Source organism: Ctenopharyngodon idella, chromosome 11 (genome assembly GCF_019924925.1).
Source record: "Ctenopharyngodon idella isolate HZGC_01 chromosome 11, HZGC01, whole genome shotgun sequence".
Lineage (NCBI taxonomy): Eukaryota > Metazoa > Chordata > Actinopteri > Cypriniformes > Xenocyprididae > Ctenopharyngodon > Ctenopharyngodon idella.
The window spans coordinates 2054295-2077238 of record NC_067230.1 but is presented as its reverse complement, the minus strand read 5'-3'; the positions used below and the strand labels follow the sequence as shown (position 1 = coordinate 2077238).

The 22944-nt window shown below is 34.2% G+C and overlaps 1 protein-coding gene across 5 annotated transcripts in view; it reads right to left on the bottom strand.

Annotated features, from left to right (window-relative positions):
- elovl1b (ELOVL fatty acid elongase 1b) overlaps positions 1-22944 on the bottom strand; it is a 39502-nt gene that overhangs the window by 14438 nt on the left and 2120 nt on the right. For 2 of the 5 annotated variants that reach the window (XM_051911891.1, XM_051911892.1), the window contains one exon: positions 869-955. The exons of 1 other annotated variant lie outside the window; for it this stretch is intronic. The gene's annotated coding sequence lies outside the window, so the exon portion shown is untranslated. Of the gene's footprint in view, positions 1-467; positions 666-868; positions 1132-22944 lie in introns of those variants that run through there. 2 more of the 5 variants (XM_051911893.1, XM_051911890.1) reach the window with 2 other exon arrangements.

The window sequence follows — 22944 nt, the reverse complement described above, 5'->3', positions numbered from 1 at the left end:
TAAAATTAAAGAAAAATCTGATTATAATCAACTAGCGCTCAACTAGTCAAACCTGAACATAATGCAGCAGTGGTCTCTAAAGATTAGACAGGAAAAAGAAACTAACACAATGACCATTTATGGCAACAACACACTCATCAAAGCCCTTCAAATGGAAAAATAAATCATGCCATCGTATGTTAGCATTTAGTTTCACAGAGGTCTAGTCCCTCTTCCTCCGTTACTCTATCACACTTCCCCCACTCCCTCCCTCTCTCAACATAAGGAAAACATAAAACGATATCCGGCCCTTTAAGTCTGCTCTGTGAGAATTAGCGGGCAGGCGTAAAATGACACGGTTGCTAGCAGAGACAGGGAACCACCCTGCTCTCAGCCCCCCCTGTCATGTGACCAGAACTCATCAGGTCAGAAGCCACAGGCAGAAAAAGACAGTAGAAAATCACTATTAACGGAATAATCTGTCTTACCTTTCCTAGACAGTAGGGCACAAATCACTCTCTGAGCAAAGATTTTGATTCCAAAACAAATGCACTTCAGAGTAACACTGCCATTTATGGGCAATAGCGAAAGTTTTAAAGACTCAAAGTGAAGCTCGAGCGACACTGAGCTGCTGCAAGAGCGAATGGTAAGGGTGGGGTTACACACAGGCTGCGGCGACAGGCATCCTGTGAGTGAATCATGCGGTGAAAAAAAAGGGAACATTTTTAGAGTTAATAATAAACAAAAGGAAGAGAAGAATCATGGCATAAAAGCTGTAAGGAGAGGTGACGTCTCCACTTTTACACACTTTATAATAATTAAAAGCAGTCTGCATAGGAAGGGCAGAAAAGGACTTGTGGAAAAAGTCTAATCCAAACGAACGGCTCACCTTACAAACTCCTGCCTCCTATGAGAGTCCTGATCAGTGCTGGCAGCCCAACTCTTATCTTCTCCTTCGGCGTCTGCCCTCTCACTGCTGATAGAGAAAGAAACCAGGACAGCGGTAGTGGAGAGAGGGAGAGGGAGAGGCAGAGAGAGAGAGGGCAGGAAAAGAGAAGAAGAAGTGGAAGGAAAGAGACAGAGTATAAGTGTGTGTGTTAGAGAAATGACGGTGTGACTGGTACGGCTGGCCTCCTGGTCCCTCCCACCCTGACTCACTCTGTGGATGAATAACTGGCTCTGAGACAGCAAACTAGAGGATAGAGACTGAAAATGGGAGTGGGAGGGAGGGAGAGAGAGAGAGAGAGAGAGAGAGAGAGAGAGAGAGAGAGAGAGAGAGAGAGAGAGAGAGAGAGAGAGAGAGAGAGAGAGAGACTCTGTGTATGTTTGACTGAGCAGCTAGTAAGGTAGAACTATTAACCTGCGGCGGTTTAGACATGGTTAGTGGCAGCAAGGATCCTGTTATGAAAGTTGTAGGTCAAACTTTTGCCTGCCCAATTATGGCAAAAATTATAATCACAATTACTTTGGTCAGTATAGTAATCACGATTATGTGTGAGCCGTATGACCAAAACCTTTTACGAGAAATTTATTTAATGATAGTGATATTTATCAAGTATTTTCTGGATATAAGGTTGCTGTGATATCTAAGGGTATTTTCACACTTGGGTCCTCTTTAAAAGAACCAAACTCAGACCCCTTTAAGTGGAACAAGTGTGAAAACACCCTAAATTTAGGGCTGGGCAATACAACTAAAAAAATTATCACAATATAATGTTTCATATTGATCGGTATCAATAATTATTGAAAAAAATTTTAGTAGAAAAATGTGTTTGAATTTAACCAATGCATTTTTAATTAAGGCAAACAACAAATAATTTTTAAAACAAAGCAAAATAAAATGTAAACAAATCTTTTATATTTTATATGAAGATTAAATAAATAAGTGTTAAAGAAACTCAGAGCTGCACATTTCTGGATAAATTGAGAAACTTTTTTTGTTTGTTTCAAACTGAGATCACAATTCTAAATGACAACTCAACGAAATAACGTAATTTAGAGGTTCAAAATATTAACATATAACAAAATATTAAGTGCTGCAGTCTTTTAAAATTTTAAATATATTTAAATTAATTATTTAAAAAAAAAAAATCTGTTTGGATGTATGATTCAATAAATACTCTTGTTTCATTACTGGATGAATCTGCTGAATGAAGATTCAACGTCAAATACATTTTTTAACACTCACTTGTCGCCACCTGGTGGTGAAACAATGTAATCGATAAATGCGTCATTTTCAGCGCGTTCAAGGTTCTTTCAGAAGCTGATTTGCTCTATTTTGATCGATAATATTAGTGTTAATATAAGTATATTAGTATTAATATAAAACATTAGTGTTTTATCTGAACTATAAGCTTTTATCTCAGTACTTCTGTGATAACCTAAATATTTGTAAAACAGAAATAAAGATACTGTGTGATTGAAAGAACTGTTTGTGCAGCTGTTAATAATCTCCTCGTCGCCGCCTGGTACAGCATTCATTTTTATGCGTTTGTGTGATCTGATCTCACGTGCCGATTGCGCAACTGAACTCCACAGCAACTTGTTTGCGTGTCACTCGTAGCGCATCTGTTTGTGATCCAGGGACGGATCGAGCTAGAGAGTTGTTATGCAACCGAACTTAATGTCTGTTTACATTTTAACGCATTTAAGTGAAACTATATCGAGAGTTATATCGAACATTTTTTCTATCGTTATCGATTAAGACGTACCATCGATAAATATCGATAGGCTACCGTTTTATCGCCCAGGCCTACCTAAATTTTAGATAACCAATGAAATTTTCAATTTTCAATTTCACAGCAGGCTAACTAATGCAAGTAAAAATGTCCTCAACAAAAACTAAAAATAAGTAAACAGTCAGTGATGCAATAAAAATAAAGCAAAGTACAAACAATAGGACAAATACAATAGAAAAAAAAAACGATAAAAATGAGAACAGTGCTTTAATTTTTTTCCATGCAAGTCTATAAATATTCTGCTAACAGCTTACTTCAGAAATGTAAAAATCAAATATTAAATAAAAACAGCATAGTCTTCACTGTAAGAATTAAACTTGCTTTGATTCTTATTAAAGCTATAAAAGTCATTCAGTCAAGAGCAGTGAGTGATTTTCTCATTTTCTTAAGTTAGTAACATTTAGTAACAATAAGGACACAGACGGCAGCAGGCATATTAGCCCGCTGTCATTTAAGACCAAATGCACAGATCCAATATACTGATACACATTCTATTACACAGATACATAACTGTTTACTTTTACTTATGACATAACCAATAAGGGTTTTAAGTGAATACTTCCCTTTCTTGCTTTTAAAAAACTTTTTCCTTTGTCCTCATTTTACAAAAGTCACTTCGCCCTAGGTCAACCAACATATTTATTTATTTATTTATTTAATTACTTACTCAAGAACTGCAGAAGGGTGTTATATATATATTTTTTTTAAGTACCGTTCAAAAGTTGGGAATCAATTACAGTATATATATATATATATATATATAATATATATAAGAATTCTTACATGTGTAAACACCACAAAGCATAAAAATATTTATAATTACATTGAATGAGTAACAAGTAATAAGATCATGGTTGATGAGTGATTATTTTCCAATGCTGTTTTAGCTGTGCATCGTGTATATAATATATATATATATATATATATATATATATATATATATATATGTATATATATATATATATATATATATATATATATATATATATATATATATTTTTTTTTTTTTTTTATCATATAAATGCAACTTGGTGAGCATAAGTTACTTAATAAATAAATAAATATTTTTTTTAAAGAAACTTATGTCACCAAGTTGCATTTATATGAAAAAAAAAACAAAACAAAAAAACAGTTAAATCTAAAATATCGTAAAATATTACAATTTAAAATAACTGGTTTAGAAAGCTCAAATGGACAGCATTTATTTGAAATAGAAGTCTTTCATAACAAATGTCTTTACGGTCACTTTGTACAGAAGTGTATAATATGAAAACCTATTTTCACCCTTTTGAAAATATATATACATTTTATTTTTTTATATCTAATATCATAATATATTCTTCTGAAATGGCTTAAATTGTGTTTTTGTAACAGAGTAGATTTTAATTTAATACAAATATAGAGAAAAAAAAAAAAAAAAAAAAGAAAATATAAATCAAGGCATGTTTTTTTTTTTTTTTTTTAGGGATGTTGCGATAAGTATTTTTTTTAACAGATTCCAACTACCGATTTCTTGTCATCATGATTGGCCAACACTGATCCCAATCCCGATCACTGAAGCTTTATATAACTGATATGTAAGCTCTCTGTTGACTGTCACTGTTAATCCCTTACACTCTAAAGGCATTTTTAATGTTTTTTTACATGATTTCAAGTGCCATACTTAAAAGTAATGGGTTATAACTATACAAAAACAAACAAACAAAAACAAGGTATCATCAAGAACATGGTCTCATTTGATAGAATACCTTTGAAATTTTAAAGAAAATAAATTGATCATGTTTGGAGGTTCTTATGTTACAACACTGCTGTGAAAGAGTGATGTAATTTATTGATTTATTTTGTTATTGTTCATGCTTGACATGATGACTATTAGAATACATATATATATATATATATACACATTATATATATATATATATATATATATATATATATATATATATATATATATATATATATATATATATATATATATATATATATATAAAAACAGGTCATAAAATCAAGTTTGCACTTGTTCACAATCATGACAACTGCATCTGAGCCAAATTTTGTGTTGATATCTCAAAGCAATCAAAAGTTATGTCATTTGGAACCATGGTAGACTTTTGATCAAAAGTCCAAAAACCTCTCCAAGTGACCTGAGTGTTAATGAACATAAGAATTCTTACATGTGTAAACACCACAAAGCATAAAAATATTTATCATTACATAGAATGAGTAACAAGTAATAAAATCATGGTTGATGAGTGATTATTTTCCAGTGCTGTTTCAGCTGTGCGTCGTATTTTATGGCGCATGGTAAATCAAGACCTGTCAATCTGAGCGATTGATGCAACCAAAGCACGCTCCAGCTGTAAAACCGTGACACATCGTCCCTACCCACCATACCTGAGATCCAGTTTCCATTGGTTGAAATTTCAAATGATGTTGGAAAACACTGTGTCATGATCACAACATGATCAGATCCCGGAAGTCCTATAGCTTTAGCCAAGCAACATGTCATGTCACTCTGTGAGGATTTTCTCACATCATGCTGTGTGTAGGGATGCACCGATATGAAAATGTTGGCCGATACAATAACCGATAATTCTTGATATTTAAAAGCCGATAACCGATATATTGGCCAATAAATCTAAATCAAATTTTTTAAATAATTTGAGAGCCTGATTACAAAAAAGTCTCACCATTAAAAGCCACGTCCCAAGCAAACAATTATAATGTTCTCATTATAATATTATGTAACCTATATGACAAACTTGTGCTGTACTTAACTGTATTTACCTTTTTGAAGTGGTTTCAATCATATTTCAAGCAATTCAAAATCATAATGGTGAACAATGCACATCTGAAATGTCTCAGCTGAAGGAAATTATCCATTATTTATCGGCTTTTATAATATAACGATAACATTAAAAATGAACATATATATCGGCCGATACTGATATGGCGGCCGATATATTGTGCATCCCTAGTTGTGTGTGGGCTTGTTTGAGACACCCTGCTCTAAATAAACGTGCGATTTATTATGGTTTACTAATGTTACAAAGCAGAACATGGCTCAAAAGTATATGGTTTACATACGCATCAGTGGCAACTTTTTACAGTTTTACGTCATCAAAATGCGATCAGTTCGTGGGATAGGCCAAATTTAGTGACTACCAGTCGAGTCATATGATGTGATTATCAGCCGATACCAATCTGTGGCCAATTGATAGGACCATTCCTAGTTTTTTTTTCCCACTAAATGAACTATCATTTATCATTTATCATTTACTTTTATTGTATGCACTAATATTACAATACAATTAACCTACATATTTTTACTAAAACATTTTTATACATGAAAAAATATAATGCAGACAGTAAACTTTGAGTGATGATGCAAACAAATATTTGAATCAGACGGTTTGAACCGACTCAAATGAGTCTTCCGTTTTAAATGCTCAAGCTCTTAAAAGCAGAATGGATTCTGATTAGCTGTCACTGTTTTTACTGTTCATCAGCTGGGAAAAAAAAGTTCTCACAGTGATTCCAATGATATTGTTTCCCTGTGTCGTTATCGTTATAGTTGTGGTTGGGACACTGCTATTCTTTTATATTTAGAATGATTTTTAGAATATCTTTATCATTATAGTTATTGCCCTTGGTGTGAAAAAGCCTTTAAAGAAGGCTTTAAAGAAGGCTACTGAACTTTAAAGAAGTGTTTTTAAGGGAGTTCACACACAGTGATTAGCAGCAACAAGGTGACTGGACATCAATCATTTTCACTGAGTTGCACGAGACCACAAAACTAGTCACACGACCTGCTTTCTAGGAAACGCAATTGCTAAGAAAATCATGCATTTAAAATAATCTTGATATCAATAGTAAAATCATCCTGAATATATAGTAGTGTTTATTCTAGCACTGAAAACTGAACCCTCCCGGCCTGTGCTTATAATATTATTCACAAGCCGAGGCGAGAAATCAGTGCAATGCTGTAATGATGAAGGGGCTATTGTTGTACACCGCCCGCTCTAACCAGAAGGACAACAGAGAAAGACACCCTGCAACACAAAGCCAGTATCTATAACATCACTAACCCTCATAAATACAAAAACCTCCTCCAGACCAACAAGAGCACAGCCCTCAGTAACCATGCACAGCCCATTATTAAAAACACCCTGTGTTCTTTTTGCATAACCTAAATCTAAAAGCTAAGCTGTCACGTTTATGCAAATAATGTAAACTACTGTGTTCAGTCAAAAAGAAATCTGCATAAACTGTGACACAGAAATGGATGATTTAGACAGATCATTAGAAAATGGCAAACATATGTTCTTTTTTTAGTTCATGCAAAGATGTATAAACAGGTGGCAAACTCCATTTGAATACAAGTAAAGCTGTGAGAATAAACATATTTGGAAAAAAGATCCATAAAAAGGTACTAAAAACATATTTAAATCAGTTCATGTGAGTACAGTGGTTCTACCTTAATATTATAAAGCGACGAGAATACTTTTTGTGTGCCAAAAAATTAAAATAACTTTTTAACAATATCTAGTGATGGCCGATTTTAAACACTGCTTCGGAGCGTTACGAATCTTGTGTGTCAAATCAGTGATTCGGATCGCATATCAAACCGCAAAGTCGTTATTTTTATTTTTTTTTGGCGCACAAAAAAAATAAAAAATATTCTCATCGCTTTATAATATTAAAGGTAGAACCACTGTACTCACATGAACTAATTTAATTATGTTTTTAGTACCTTTATGGATCTTGAGAGAGGAAGTATCATTGCGGTCTATGCAGGCCTCACTGAGCCATCGGATTTCATCAAAAATATCTTAATTTGTGTTCCGAAGATGAACAAAGGTCTTACGGGTGTAGAACAACATGAGGGTGAGTAATTAATGACAGAATTTTCATTTTTAGGTGAACTAACCCTTTAAAATATTTTTGATGAAATCTGAGGGTTTCTTGAACCACACATAGGCAGCAACGTCATTGCACCTTTTGAGGTCCAGAAAGGTATTAAAGACATTGTTAAAATAGTACACGTGACTACACTGTTTCACGTCGCCTCATAACATTAAGGTTGAAACACTGCAGTCACATGGACTATTTTAACGAGGTGTTTAATAGTTAACAGCTGTCAGTGTCATGGATGTATTGCAGTGCAAAATCTGACTGAAAGGATATAGACATAGGATATAGGAAAAAAAAAAAGGTAATTTGCATTTGATATTTTATCTACAGTTATTAGTTTTAGAATTCCATTTTTTTTTTTTTTTTTTGAGCGAGCTAAGGAGAGAGAGCGCGCACGCGCGAGAAAGAGAGTAGCTACAGTGAAGCTTTTGGCTTATAAGAAAAACAACAACACGACGGTCTCTTTTAAATTAACCGGGCAAAGGTTGAAATTGCTGCGAACTGCTGTTGAAAAAAGCTGCGAATTTTTAGTGCGAGTGCATACAAGCACGTCTGCTTCATAATACAACATTGAAGCTACCTTTTAGTGAGCAAATGTGTCGCCCTCGCCTTGTCGTGGCTTGGAATTCCAATGGGAATCGGATATGCGTGTTTAGACGTAGATCGCATGTCCAGAGATCGGATATGCATCGGATTTAAAACCACATTTGGAAGTGGCTCAGATCGGATGCGAAAAAAAAAAAAAAAATATCGGATCTCGTGTGGATTTTTGTGTTTACACGTGTGCAACTAATTCTGATATGTGTCAGATGTAAGCAAAAGATCAGATTTTTTGTGCCAGTGTAAACGCAGCATAAAGTTCATGTGCACATAAGGCAGGCATCCCAAAACTTTTGACTTTTGGCTATATTATATATATATATATATATAATCCTCCTGTATATTTAACTGATCTTCTATCGCCCTACAATCCATCACGCTCTTCAAGATCACAAAACTCTGGGCTTCTGGTTGTACCTAGGATATCCAAGGCCACTAAAGGATATCCAAGCATTCTCACATTTGGCTCCTAAACTCTGGAATAGCCTTCCTGATAATGTTCAGGGCTCAGACTTACTCACCCAGTTTAAATCTAGATTAAAGATGCATCTCTTTAGCCAAGCGTTCACATACTGCATCTTGTATTCCAGTTATATATAAGATCAATAGCACATGACTATCTTTGCTTAATCTTATGAACAGCAGCTAATAATTCTCCATTTGCTTTTCTGTTTTATCTCGGGATGCCCGTCCCGAGGCCACTAAAGTAAATCACATTCGGCTTGGATCCAGCCTCTTATGAAGACTTCAGATGACCAACACCTGTGAAGAGACGCCGCCAACCCTGCGAGGACTTCAGATGATGCAAACTCTGGATCAACATGCACCATTCCAAATTTTGCTATATATCCTAATCATTGCTATGTTTTCATTACTTCCATGAGCTCATTGTTTCTACCTTAAATTAATACACTGCTTAAATTAATACATTGTTAGCTAACTGCGTGATTTGTATATGTACATTGCTGAAATTAGAAAAATTGGACACAGCCATCTCTGATAACAGATTACTCTAAATTGTAATGTTAACATGCATTCTCTGTAAAGCTGCTTTGAAACTATATGCATTGTGAAAAGCGCTATTCAAATAAATGTGATTATAATATATTATATAAAATTAGTGTAAACATCTTAAATTATTATTTAATTTTAATACTTTTTAAATGTAAAAAGTATTGTAGAAGTGTTTAACTTTGAAGTGTTAAGTTTAAAAACTTGTTTTTTTTTTTTTTAGGAAAATAATATTGTTTAAAACCCATGTGCCAAGTTCTTAGAAATGTTCTCTTTGTATTCATGCTGATTTCATATGATTTTAAAAAACTAAATAGTTTGTACTATTTTCAACAAAAAATAAATTTAATGACTAAAAATGTAGTGTAGCCATAATCGTTATTATAAAAAAATTGTTTTTAAAAATTGGGTCAATGGCACTAAGGCTATGCTGCGGTGCTGCCCAATTCAGATTCAGACCTGATCTGTTATATGTACTGTGAACAGCAAATACATACACTGTTAAAAATAATAATAATAATAATAATAATAATAATAATAATAATAATTTAACCTTACATTTAATGTAATTTTACAGTAAAATACTGTTAAATTTACAGCTTATAAAAGTAAAAAATAAAAAGTCACTGTATTATTTATGGTGAAAAACAGTAAATTGACATTCCCAGAATTCCCTGGTTGACACTTTACATTTGATGTATTTTCATTGAAATAACAGTTTCTCCTTAGTTCTTTCTAATCACTTATGTACATAAGGGTTTTGTGTTACAGCGAATGTTGTTAAATTAATGTTTATTGCATTTTATAATGTCGTGTGTAGCTTACTGTTAAACAATTTACAGGTTTTTAATGTTAAAATCACAATAATTTTTTATAGTGTAGAAACCAAATTTTGATCAAACGCTTTTTTTTTTTGCCATTTATGAAGTGATGCATATTTCATATTATAAACCACATGAAATGGTGGAAAAGAATTAGATGATAGCACCTAGATCTACAGTACATACAAGAGCTAGATCTCAGCTTTCCACTATTTCCATACCTCATACGTCACAGTGATGATTGGCCACTCAAAAAAAAAAAAAAAAAAAAAAGAAGTGCTATATACCACCTTCCCAGTTGTACTAACACCCAAGTCAATCCTATAGCAACCGATGCAGCTACACACAAGAAAGTAAACACACAATGATCTGACTTGATGACTAGCAATGTGAACATATGGCTTAAGAGCATTGCAGAACTACCTCGGGATTTCCAAATCATCTAATTTGACCAAAGTTGAATGGTGAAAAACTTGTGATTCACCACAAAGAGCTTTCAACAAGTACACGCCAAATATGAAAATCTGTGAGGTGACTGTGGATCAAATTATTTATGAAGACATATTCAGGTTTGGTCTTGTTCCACAAGGTGTAGGGCTAGAGTGTAATCATTAACAGATTCAACAAACTAGGGGATGGTCTACAGATGGTCTATTAAGAAAGTCAATAACATTTTACTCATTAGCAGAGGAACAAAAATTCTGAACACTCCCAGTGACCACAGCATAAATGGACACAACTGCCCAATAGAACTAGAGGGCCGCTGGTTGTCAATTCGGTGAAAGGTGAGATGCCTGAGGAAGTGCTCTCAGACTTTGAAACAAGTTCACCAGTACAATACAAATACTTAGATCCTCATTGTAAACAGGAGATTTGTGTCTCAGATTATTCAAGCTTGTTGGACTGGTGTATCCACCCCCTTAAGGGTGAGCTCTGTGTGTGTGTGTGTGTGTGTGTGTGTGTGTGTGTGTGTGTGTGTGTGTGTGTGTTTCTGGCTATCTTCTAAATTGAATAACAACTAAATATTGTGAAATTTACATTGTATATTGCAGAGCTTATAGGTACTTTTTTTTTTTTTTTTTTTTTTTTTTAAAAAGGGAGGAAGCTGGTAAAGGAAGTGAAACCGGTACTATCACATGATGTACATGATAACGGGACGCCACTCTTGTAAAATATAATACTTTATAATGTAATACTATATAACACTTTAGTGGCATATTAAAAGTTATAATGTCAATATTTAATGTAATATTAGAGTTATAATGAAGCCTTTTGGGACTCTATAACGACACATAATCAGCTTTAGTTGAGATTCATGCATAAATCTAGCTTAAGTGCTGAAATTGATTAAAGAAAAGCACAATTTCATCAAGTGGAATAAAATCTTTGATCAGAGCAACTGAGAAAACCCCTCAATTTACTGCCACTTGCAAGATGACATGTTGAAAGAAAGAAAAAAACATTTCAGTGCAGACTAAGAACAACACTAAACAAGCATTGACTTCATGCCAAGACACCTTGAGGAACGTCACTCTTGACTAAGAGAACATAAAAGGCTGACTTGAATATGCTAAAAAGAATTTGGATAAGGCTGTGGAGATTTGAAAGAATTTAATGAGACCAAACTGGAAATTTTTGGACCCATGGATCAGGCATGGCTTATGACCAGAAGAACACCATCCCCAGGGTCAAACATTGAGGTAGGTCAGTCTTGTTTTTGAGGGCTTTGCTGCTGCAGGAAGTGAAAATCTTGACCTGACCGGCATCATGGGTTCTTTGAAATATCAGGCCATTTTGGCAAAGATTATGATCCCATCAGTGTGTAAACTAAAGCTTCACTGGATCACTGGACTTTCCAACAGGACAGTGATCCCAAGTATATATCCAAATCAGTTCTGAATGTTCTTGAGACCAAGATTTAAGTTTCCTTGAAAAACTTTGGTGAGATTTGAAGAAATCAGTGGTGGAAACCAAAGAATATTAAGGAGTTGGAAGTTTTGCTCACAAGGAATGGCCTAAGATTCCAGTAGAGAGTGTCAGAAGCTTGTAAGCACTTACAGGCAATGTTTATTTGAGGTTATGAAGAGTAAAGAATTCTGTACAAAATTTGATTATTGGGGGTTGAATAACTTTGTACATGAATGTCTAGAGCCAATTTGATTTTCTTTTTTCCATTAGAAATCAGTAACTCTCAGAATCACTCAAATGTGTATTAAACTTTCTATGATGGTTTACTGACGCCTTAGTTAAGTGTTTTTGTTTACAAAACCAGAATGTCTTGAAGGTCAGGGAGGTTCAATAATTTAGCAGATCTAAATAGGTGGAGGTTTTCTGACAGTGCTCTGCAGAACCAGCTTAAAGCAAACACTGAACCAGACTATTTAAATGTTGAGAAAGCAATTTAATTTTAATGAAATTTCATTTAAAAAAAAAAAAAAAAAAAAAAAAAAAAAAAAAAAAGTTACTTGGTTTATTCTGACTGCCAAGAGTTAAGGAGGACCAGGTCCTCCTGGTATTTTATAGAAGCAGCAAATTTGCATACTGTAGTAGTATGTTAGTATGCTATGCTAACAGTGTGTCATATATAATTATTTATTTTTTTCATTAAGTCTCAGCACCTTCTGCTGGCCAAACAAGCCATACTGGAAATGCGCGGAAATCTCCATCACAGTAAAATGTGAAAAATGTGAACCTTCTTCAAGCATCGTTTTCTCAGTACCAGAAAACAAAAGCTGATGAGAGAAGAGAAGAGACAAGATGAGATGAGATGTTTAAACAACAAATGGAATTTAACCACCACCGCACCTGAATGTGACGTTTCATTGAGTGTCAAATGAATTTACATTCTGAGAAGTCATAAAAGGTGGTCAATTCTTCAGCCGAGAAACGTTCGCCTCATTGGCACTGCTGAGTGTGCGAATTGAAGCGGCACTGAAACAGAACTAGGCCACAAGAAGAATGATCAGGTTAAAGTATTTAATTTGTTCTTTTTTTTTGGGTCTGTCCTGATTTCTTATTACCCTATTTTTATATCTACTGTAACTGGCACACAAACACAGATGCATCCACAGTTGTATGCACACTGAAAGAAACTTTATTCGAATGATCTGTTCATATGACATCATAATATTAATATGTCAATTCTGCCCACGAGCATCTCAAAAGCAATGCATCTGATACCACCTAAGACCAGAAACCTGATATTTACTACAGTTTAGTTAGTAGTGATGAAGATATATGTATTCTGCTTTAAAAAGGCAAAATGCAGTAACAAAGTTTTGTTTTTTATTTTTATTTATTTATTTACTTATTTAAATTAGGAAATGTTGAGCACCAAATCAGCATATTTCTGGATGATGTGACACTGAAGACTGGAGAAACGATGCTGAAAATTCATCTTTACCATCACAATTTTAAAATATATTAAAATAGAAAGCAGTTATTTTAAATTGTAATCATATTTCAAATTATTACAGTTTTTACTGCATTTTTGATTGAAAAAAGCAACCTTACTGAGCATAAGAGACTTCTTTTAAAACGGGGGGGGGGGGGGGAATCTGCGACAGGACAGCTCTCCAAAGAAGTGAATCAAAAGCCGCGTCAATAACAACACAGAGACATGGAAATTATTCTCATTCCAGCTAGTCAAGACCAAAAACTTGACAAGCTTGACAGAAAAGACATTACTCAAGTTTCTATAGCTTATGTGCTTGGCTTATTACTGCCAGTAAATGACAAGTTTCATCTGTAAATTCCTTTTTTTAGCTCAACTAGGCCTTGGAGAGAAACTGTATGCCTTTTTTCCCCCCACACAAACTTTCTAAACAAACACTCATGTACTCACTAAACCAATGGAAATCTGGGACTATCTCATTACAGATGGCCTCTATGTAGGTGTTGAGAGATCTGTGGTTAGGGTGTGGTCACGATTGAACTTCAATGGTTTCAAACAGAAGCTGCGTTCACCTTAGCTGAGTAATCTTAGCACTTAAGCAACATACAGTTGCTTTCCGTTAGGATTAGTATTGTATGTTGACCAATGGTTGACAGTAACAACGTATTTTTACTTTGTTACTCTACTTAAGTACATTTTTCAAGTATCTGTATCATACTTATCTTTTAAATGTATACTTATAAATATCTTCAAGTTTCAAATAGAGCTGGGCGATACAGCTAAAAAAATTATCACAATATAATGTTTCATATTGATCGGTATCTATAATTATTGAAAAAATTTAGAAAAAAAGTTGTTTGAATTTAACCAATGCATTTTTAATTAAGGCAAACAACAAATAATTTTTTAAAACAAAGCAAAATAAAATGTAAAAAAAATCTTTCTTATATTTTATATGAAGATTAAATAAATAAGTGTTAAAGACACTTAGAGCTGCACAATTCTGGATAAATTGAGAAACTTTTTTGTTTGTTTCAAACTGAGATCACAATTCTGAATGACAACTAAACGAAATAACGTAATTTAGAGGTTCTGGCAAAATATTAAGTGCTGCAGTCTATTTTAAAATTTTAAATATATTTGAATTAATTATTTAAAAAAATCTGTTTGGATGTATGATTCAATAAATACTCTTGTTTCATTACTGGATGAATCAGTGTATTTGAAAGAATCTGTTGAATGAAGATTCAACGTCAAATACATTTTTTAACACTCACTTGTCGCCACCTGGTGGTGAAACAATGTAATCGATAAATGCGTCATTTTCAGCGCGTTCAAGGTTCTTTCAGAAGCTGACTTGCTCTATTTTGATCGATAACAGACATTAGTGTTTTATCTGAACTATAAACTTTTATCTCAGTACTTCTGTGATAACCTGAATATTTGTAACACAGAAATAAAGATACTGTGTGACTGAAAGAACTGTTTGTGCAGCTGTTAATACCGACATGACAACTGCTCTCTCAAGACGAACTTTGAAGTAGAGCAACTGTAAGACGTAAGGAAACCATGAAACTGCCACACTGACGAGCTGATATGTCCTTTTTTTTTTATTATTCACAATCTCCTCGTCGCCGCCTGGTACAGCATTCATTTTCATGTGTTTGTGTGATCTGATCTCACGTGCCGATTGAGCATCTGAACTCCACAGCAACTTGTTTGCGTGTCACTCGTAGCGCATCTGTTTGTGATCCAGGGACGGATCGAGCTAGAGAGTTGTTCATGCAACCGAACTTAATGTCTGTTTACATTTTAACGCATTTAAGTGAAACTATATCGAGAGTTATATCGAACATTTTTTCTATCGTTATCGATTAAGACGTAGCCTACCGTCGATAAATATAGATACCGTTTTATCGCCCAGGCCTAGCTTCAAGTATACTTTATCAGAGTATTTTTATTTGGGGGAAATTTTACTTTTACTTAATTAAATTCCAAGTCATAATATGGTACTTTCTACTCCACTACATTTCAGAAAAACATGTAGTTCCTCGTTATTTTGAACTAAAGAAATTGTCACCCACTATCTGTGTCTCTAGTATATTATACTCCCTCCGCCTCACACGCATTTTGAGCAGTAGGATGAAGTATATAAAATTGAAAAATAAACATTAATCAATCAGTACTTTTTACTTTAAATACTTATTTAATACATTAAAAATCAAGTACTTTTGTACTTTTACTCTAGTAAAATTTTTACTGGAGTAATATTTTAATAAGGATATACTTTTACTCAAGTACTTGATTTGTGTATTTTGTCCACCACTGATGTTGACAATACATAAGTCCTGTCATTATTTATCACTTACAGAAATAGATCATTTCTATCACAAGTAAATAAAGAGGCTCAAATACTGAAGTGTTTAAAACATGGATTATTCAGATTAAGGGGATGGTTCACCCAAAAATGAAAATTCTGTCATCATTTACTCACTCTCAAGTTGTTCCAAACCTGTATACATTTCTTTGTTCTGCTGAACACAAACGAAGATATTTGGAAGAATGTTTGTAACCAAGCAGATCTCGCCCCCCATTAACTACCATAGTAGTAAAAAAAAAAAAACCCATGGTAATTAATGGGGGGCAAGATCTGCTTGTTACAAACATTCTTCCAAATATCTTCCTTTGTGTACAGCAGAATAAAGAAATGTATACAGATTTGGAACCACTTAAGACACACACAATAGAGGGTATGCACTGACATCACTTTCCCGCCGGAACACGCTCCCTCAGCTGGACTGAGTGGCAAAAGAGCCTGCTGCATGACTGGATATAATAGGGAAAACTGCGAAAACGGGAGTAAAACAAATGATTACACTAAAGGTTGGGCTCGATGGTGTTTCTTACAACTCGTCAAAGAAACTGAATCCATGCATATTGACATGCAGCCAGGAATCGTGTTTCCTGACATTTATATGTGCCTGATTTTGACGCGAGGGAAATACATAAAGCAAATCTGCCTGTGAATGCTTTATGAATACAATATAGGTAGGTCTAAATCCGATTGATCACTTAAATCAATGTTATATATATATATATATATATATATATATATATATATATATATATATAGCCCAGCCCTAAAATTTGTAGTTTTTTTTTCAGTGTTTATTTAAAAACATCCAATTATGCAGAATATAAGATGGTAATAAATACCAAAATTGATTTGAGTTGTTAATACAATATATAGGGTATTATTTTACCCCAAAATCCAACATTGACAAAATGATAACTGTAAATGTATGTTTCTCTGCCTGGAGTTCAGTTGTTTCTATGAATTGCAGCGATCCATTTACTGCTTCTTTCTGTAGCTCTCGGCAGTCTGCAAAAATATACTTCAGATTTCTTGTCAAATCTATCTGTACAGTCAATCGCAAACTCTTTCCCGTTTTGGATGTGTTTTTTTCCGCGGCATTCACGCTGAAAACCAGTCTTTTTGCCACTCAGTGGGCGTAACCACAGTCATAACGGCCAACAGTGACGTCACGTGCATACCCTCTATACAGCTGTTTTAGAACACTCGGTATAAAATATATACATCAATAATTAATCAAACTTACAGGTTGTGTTTTTGATGAGTAAGTTGCTCCAAATAAAGTGGGTACTGTCCTATCTTTAACCAATGATTTTTCACAGCCTCATCCTTTGGAAGTGAAAATAAACCAAATTTACTTTCAGCACAGTTTTTATTTTTTGCACAGAGCACATCGTTTTGTCGACATGTTATCCACATGAACGAGCTACAGTGTTTGAGGGGGGTTTAAGTTTTTGCGGGATGTCCACACAGAACGTAGGCAGCCATTGTGCAAATGTGTTAACTTGTGGCGTGTGAACTTCACGGAAATGCGATTCAAATTACAAATGACTCGTTTAAGTGGTTCAGAGTTGACTCCTTTTGAGAGACATTAACTTTATGATGCACTTTCAGCTTTACAACTTTGCAGACTGTTTACATTCATATACAGCTACATTACACACCGCATGAAAGGTAATTTTCAAAAATCCATAATAGGGGCACTTTAATTTAGTAGTAATAATAATAATCATTGTGGTATAAAAAGTGATATTTCATACTACAATGATTATTATATTATTAATAAAAAATAACTATTTTATACTGCAATTACTATTTTTATTTACTACTACTATTTATTATTAATTATTATTATTATTATTATAATAATACAAACATGCACAGCAAACCTGGAGAACAAAAAAAAGAAAAAAAGAAAAAAAAAGAAAATCCATATCCATACCAAAATCGTCATCACAACCCCCTAACAACTGACTGCTCTGCAAAATTACTGACAAAGAGTCGATTAAAATGTCAGCTGCTCTGAAGGTCACTGAATAATCCACACACTGCATGAGTGTGTGATTACAGAGTGGTTAATAAATTATGGTGTTGTTGAGGCAATTGTAATAAGTTATGTCACCGTGTGTTGCTCTACAGGGCAGTGTTCGTGGGGGAGTACTTGAGGAAACTGAGGAAGGTGGAAAATAATAAGCACAGGACGTGTTAGCAAAACCACTCTTACAGGCCTGACTGCTTATACGGCAAAAAATGTGTATACACTGAATACTTGTAGTACACTCACGCAAAATGACATCATAAAAGACCCCATTCAGCACCCTGTAGCTCAGGTTTCTGAATTTTTTTTTTTTGGAAAGAATAAAGCCAATTTGATTCTGTAAACCAAACTGCATGGACCACACAGCAAAACCAGCAGGTCCAGGTCAAATAAATATAAAAAAGGGGATGAAATGCATCAATCTGCAAGAGTTTGTAACCAGAGAGGTTTTGGACCTTTTGCAGCTGTTAAGGCTAGTAGGCCATCTTGCTAAACCAGAAGAACACATGGTTGTCCATCCTTGGTGACCAGCTAGAACATCTTAAACAAGCTGAGACCAGCAAACCAATATAGGCTGGTTTAAAAGAGGTTAAGAATGTGTGGTTGTCTCAATCCAGCAACCAGGAGTAAAAACATGCTTTCACATTTCACAAAATCCCTGTTGTACCTCACTGAGGGCTTTTACAACAAATGGCTCATCTAATAACAATGCACCATGGAACCATGGCAACCTCTGAATAATGCTAATGCCAAGATACAAAAGTTTCTTGTAATCTTGGCTATGAAGCGTCCGGTGACATTTCAACAAAGACTTTCAGCAGGTATTTTTGCATTAAGCAGGTTAAAATAGCCTGTCAGTGGTATATGAAAATACAGCGCCAAGAGTGTTTGCAAACAGGTATTTCTCCATTTCTGTGGTACAAGAAAATTTCATCACTACACCAAAATAACCCAAAGCCCTAACCAGTCTGACACACAGCCCCTGTCAGGCCTTCAAAACCTCAAAACTTATCTGTCAAGACAGGTGCTCAGTCCAACAGTCAGTGCATTACCTCTTGGTAATGCAAACTTAAAGTGATACTTCACCCAAAAATGAAAATTGTGATAATTTATGTTATGACTTTATTCCAAAAAATATTAAAGCAGTGTGGGGCTATTCAAACAATTAGTGCACTATATTCTAAGTCTTCTGAAGCCAATGAATAGATTAGTAGATTTGTGTGAGAAACAGAGTGAAATTTAAAGGGTTAGTTCACCCAAAAACTTAATTTCTGTCATTAATTACTCACCCTCATGTCGTTCCAGACCCGTAAGACCTGAGTTCATCTTCGGAACACAAATTAAGATATTTTTGATGAAATCCAAGAGCTATCTGACTCCTCCATAGACAGCAATTTAACCACAACTTTCAAGGTCCAGAAAGATACTAAAGACATTGTTAAAATAGTCCATGTGACTGCAGTGGTTCAACCTTAATTTTATTCTATTTTAAGTGAACAGAATGCTTTTTATGCACAAAAACAAAACAAAAATAATGACTTTATTCAACTAGACATGTGCCGATATTAGGTAATGTGATATATCACGATAATGAATATGCACGATATTGTTATCGTGGGCAGTTCAAAATACCGTAAATAATAAGTTATTACCAATTATTAAAATTTTTATAATGCATTTAAAAATACTTTCCCCATCAACCGTATAAAATGCACAACACCGCTGTATTCTGCGTCAAAGGGACACGCGCTCAGATGTAAACAAGCCCAACTGTGCGTGAGAAGCACATGGCGGAACGAGTGAAGGAGACGCGCTGAATAAAAGTGCATGTTCACTCTTCGACAGCTGAGGGTGCTGATGGAACAGCAGAATGCAGCGGTTACCCCGGAAACCCCGCAAACAAAGCAACTGCCCAAGTGAAGCTTTTAAAATGCTTCAAACAGCCATTAATTTTTTTTGTAATCTCAATGTTGTTCATCACAGCACCAAATACTTCATACTTAAAGACTTAATAGGCTATTTATTTTCAAACTTTAACATTTTTATATTTTAATCTGGACTACAACATGCCCGAATGATTAGAAATGTTCTGATTATTTGTTATTGTTCAGTAAAACTTTGAGATGGTTTCATAAGTTAACATGTTAATTCATTATTACCAAACTGACAATGAAAAATACTTATAAAGCATTAATTATTCTTAGTTAATTTCTTAGTTACTGTTTAATAACATTACTAAAATCAAAAGAACTTATTTAATGGAGCTGAGATAAAACAAACAATGATTAGTTGTATTTCTTAGCTAACATTAACAAAAAAAAAAAAAAAAAAAAAAAACTTTCTTTAACAAATGTGGCTATTGCTCAATCTTAGTTAATGCATTAAATAATGAGACCTTATTGTAAAGTGGTACCTGTTGTTCTTTATAGCCTTATTCTTTTGCACTTTAATCTGTTTGAAAATTGTACTTTATTTTTTGTGTATTGTATTATTGTATTTAAACATTCAGAGTTCTTTTTGATAAAATTGTTCTATTATAAAAGAGTTCTTAAACCTGTTATACTATGACAACAACTTATTTAACTTTTGCAACTTATTTAAATATCGTGATAATACCATATACCGTGATAAAAGCTTCAGCAATTAATCGCAACAATATCAACAATATCTTCTCTTCTGTGTCATTCTCCTACACTGTTTACATCCAGCGCTACCATGCTCTTCATCAGAACGCCAGCTCAGTATTGGCCGGATCCTGCGTCAGCATCGTACGAATGCGTCGTGCTGCTCACATGAACAGCATCGGCCAATGCAGAGTCGGCGTTCTGACGTAGAACCTGGAAGCACTGCATCGAAAATAGCATAGGTGAATGACAGGGGAAAGATGAATTTGTTGAATAAAAGTAGTTATTTTTGTTTTGTTTTTGCACACAAAAAGTATTCTCATCGCTTCATAAAATTAAGGTTGAACCACTGCAGTCACGTGGACTATTTAAACGATGTCTTCAGTATTCACTTTCATGTTATGGAAAAGAGCAGCTTGGACATTTTGCTTTAAATTCCATTTGTGTTACACAGAAGAAAGTCAGTCATAGGATTTTGAAAGACATTTCATTTCTGTATGAACTATGTCTTTAAACAAAATTATCATTAAATGACCATTGTACTTTAAAACTGAAATCCAAATTAAGGTTGCTTATTTTAAAAGGAGGGACTAAATTTTTAAACAAACAAATTGAAAGGACAAAAAAATTATCTAAATTTACATAAAACTAATTTTACCTGCATGCCATTATCGGTGTCATAATCAAGTAAATAAACTACTCAAAAATATTTAAACAGGTGCTCTCCCTGAAATAAACCAGATACCAGACTAACGGAGGACACAGAAGAAAAAAAAAAAAAAAAAATTGAAAAAAAAGTGTGCGAGCTGTCACATTAGGTATGAGCTCTGATGCGTCTTTCTCAGTGCTGTATTATGAGAAGAATGAGTGAGGAACAAGTGTCACCAGGGAATGCCTCATTTCAGGAATGAATGGAATTAAACTACAATGTGATTGTTTGAATCAGCAAGGCAGAGCAATGTGTTTGAAGTGCAGAAGTGTGGAGTGTCAGCATGTACACCTCACACATCGAAACACTGTCAATGACACATGCACCAAACATTCTCATTGCTTTAAGTACTTCACCACACAACATTACACAGATGTCACGATAGGTTTGCAAATACATTCATTTTCCATTAGTTACAATGTCACAATGACAATGCTAATAATCTGATTTGAAATCAATTACACATTTAAAATACACTGCCTGGCCAAAAAAAAAAAAAAAAAAAGGGGGGGGGGGGGGGGGGGGGGCTGTCGCTGTTTGGATTTTAATAGGCAAATACTTAAGAGTCTATGGATGGATCACTATTACAGTGATTATTATTTTGGCAATGGTTCTTTTAACCCTAAAAGTTGGAGTGTGTAGCTTTTAATTTCTTAAACAACCATGTATTAAGATATATCATGGCCATATTCCAGGATGACAATGTCAAGATTCATCAGGCTCAAATTGTTGGGAGGGAGCATGAAGAATCATTTTCACACATGAATTGGCACAGACCTTTCGATGGAAATAAATGTTGTGATGTTATTTCCATCAAGAGGTGCATAAATTTTTGGTCAAGATCTTGTATTGACAATGCAAGAGGTGAGCACTCTGTAAAGTCTACTCCAGCACATCCCAAAAGACTTTCTACTACATCCCAAAGACTTTCAATGAAATTAAGGCCTGGACTCGCACCTCAATTCATGTGTAAAAATGATTCTTCAAGCTCTCTGTACCATTCTTTCACAATTTTAACCCTGGTGAATCTTGACATTTTCATCCTGGAATATGGCCATGATGTGTCTTCCTACATGGTTGTTTAAAAAATGAAAAGCTACACACTCCATCTGTTAGGGTTAAAAGAACCGCTGCCAAACATATAACATGCTAGAAACATAATCACTGTAGTAATGATCCATTCATAGATTCTTAAGTATTTGCCTATTAAAATCCGAACAGCGACTTTTTTTTGGCCGGGCAGTGTATGTATAATGCAATGAGGTCTGAGACAACTAGTAAAAATGCTTATATTTAGCATATTTTTAATTCTCAAAAAAAAAAAAAAAAAAAAAAAATCAGCATAACTTTTCTGGTTTATTTCTCTTACACTGCATGAAGTCCAAGTCTAAAAGTTGTTGATAATGTTCTCCAGCATCATTTTCAAAATTATTCAAAGAGCTGTTGTTCTTGTGCTTCAATGGAAGAAAATCTGGTCTTTTGTACAAAGGAATTCTGTCAATGTCACAATTTCTCTTATTTGATCTAGAAATTGTACAGATTGTTACAGAATCTTCATTTTGCATCATCAACTTTAAAATATGTCTTTGTGTAGTTTTGCACAATTTTAAAAGCATTCCTGTTTCAAAGTGTAAATTAGATTTTGTATCTCACAAAACTACCCAAAATCTCAATACAGTTATTAAAACCAGAACTTCCCAGTCTCTCTCTCTTCTGTTAACAATTGGCAAAAAAGAGAAGTT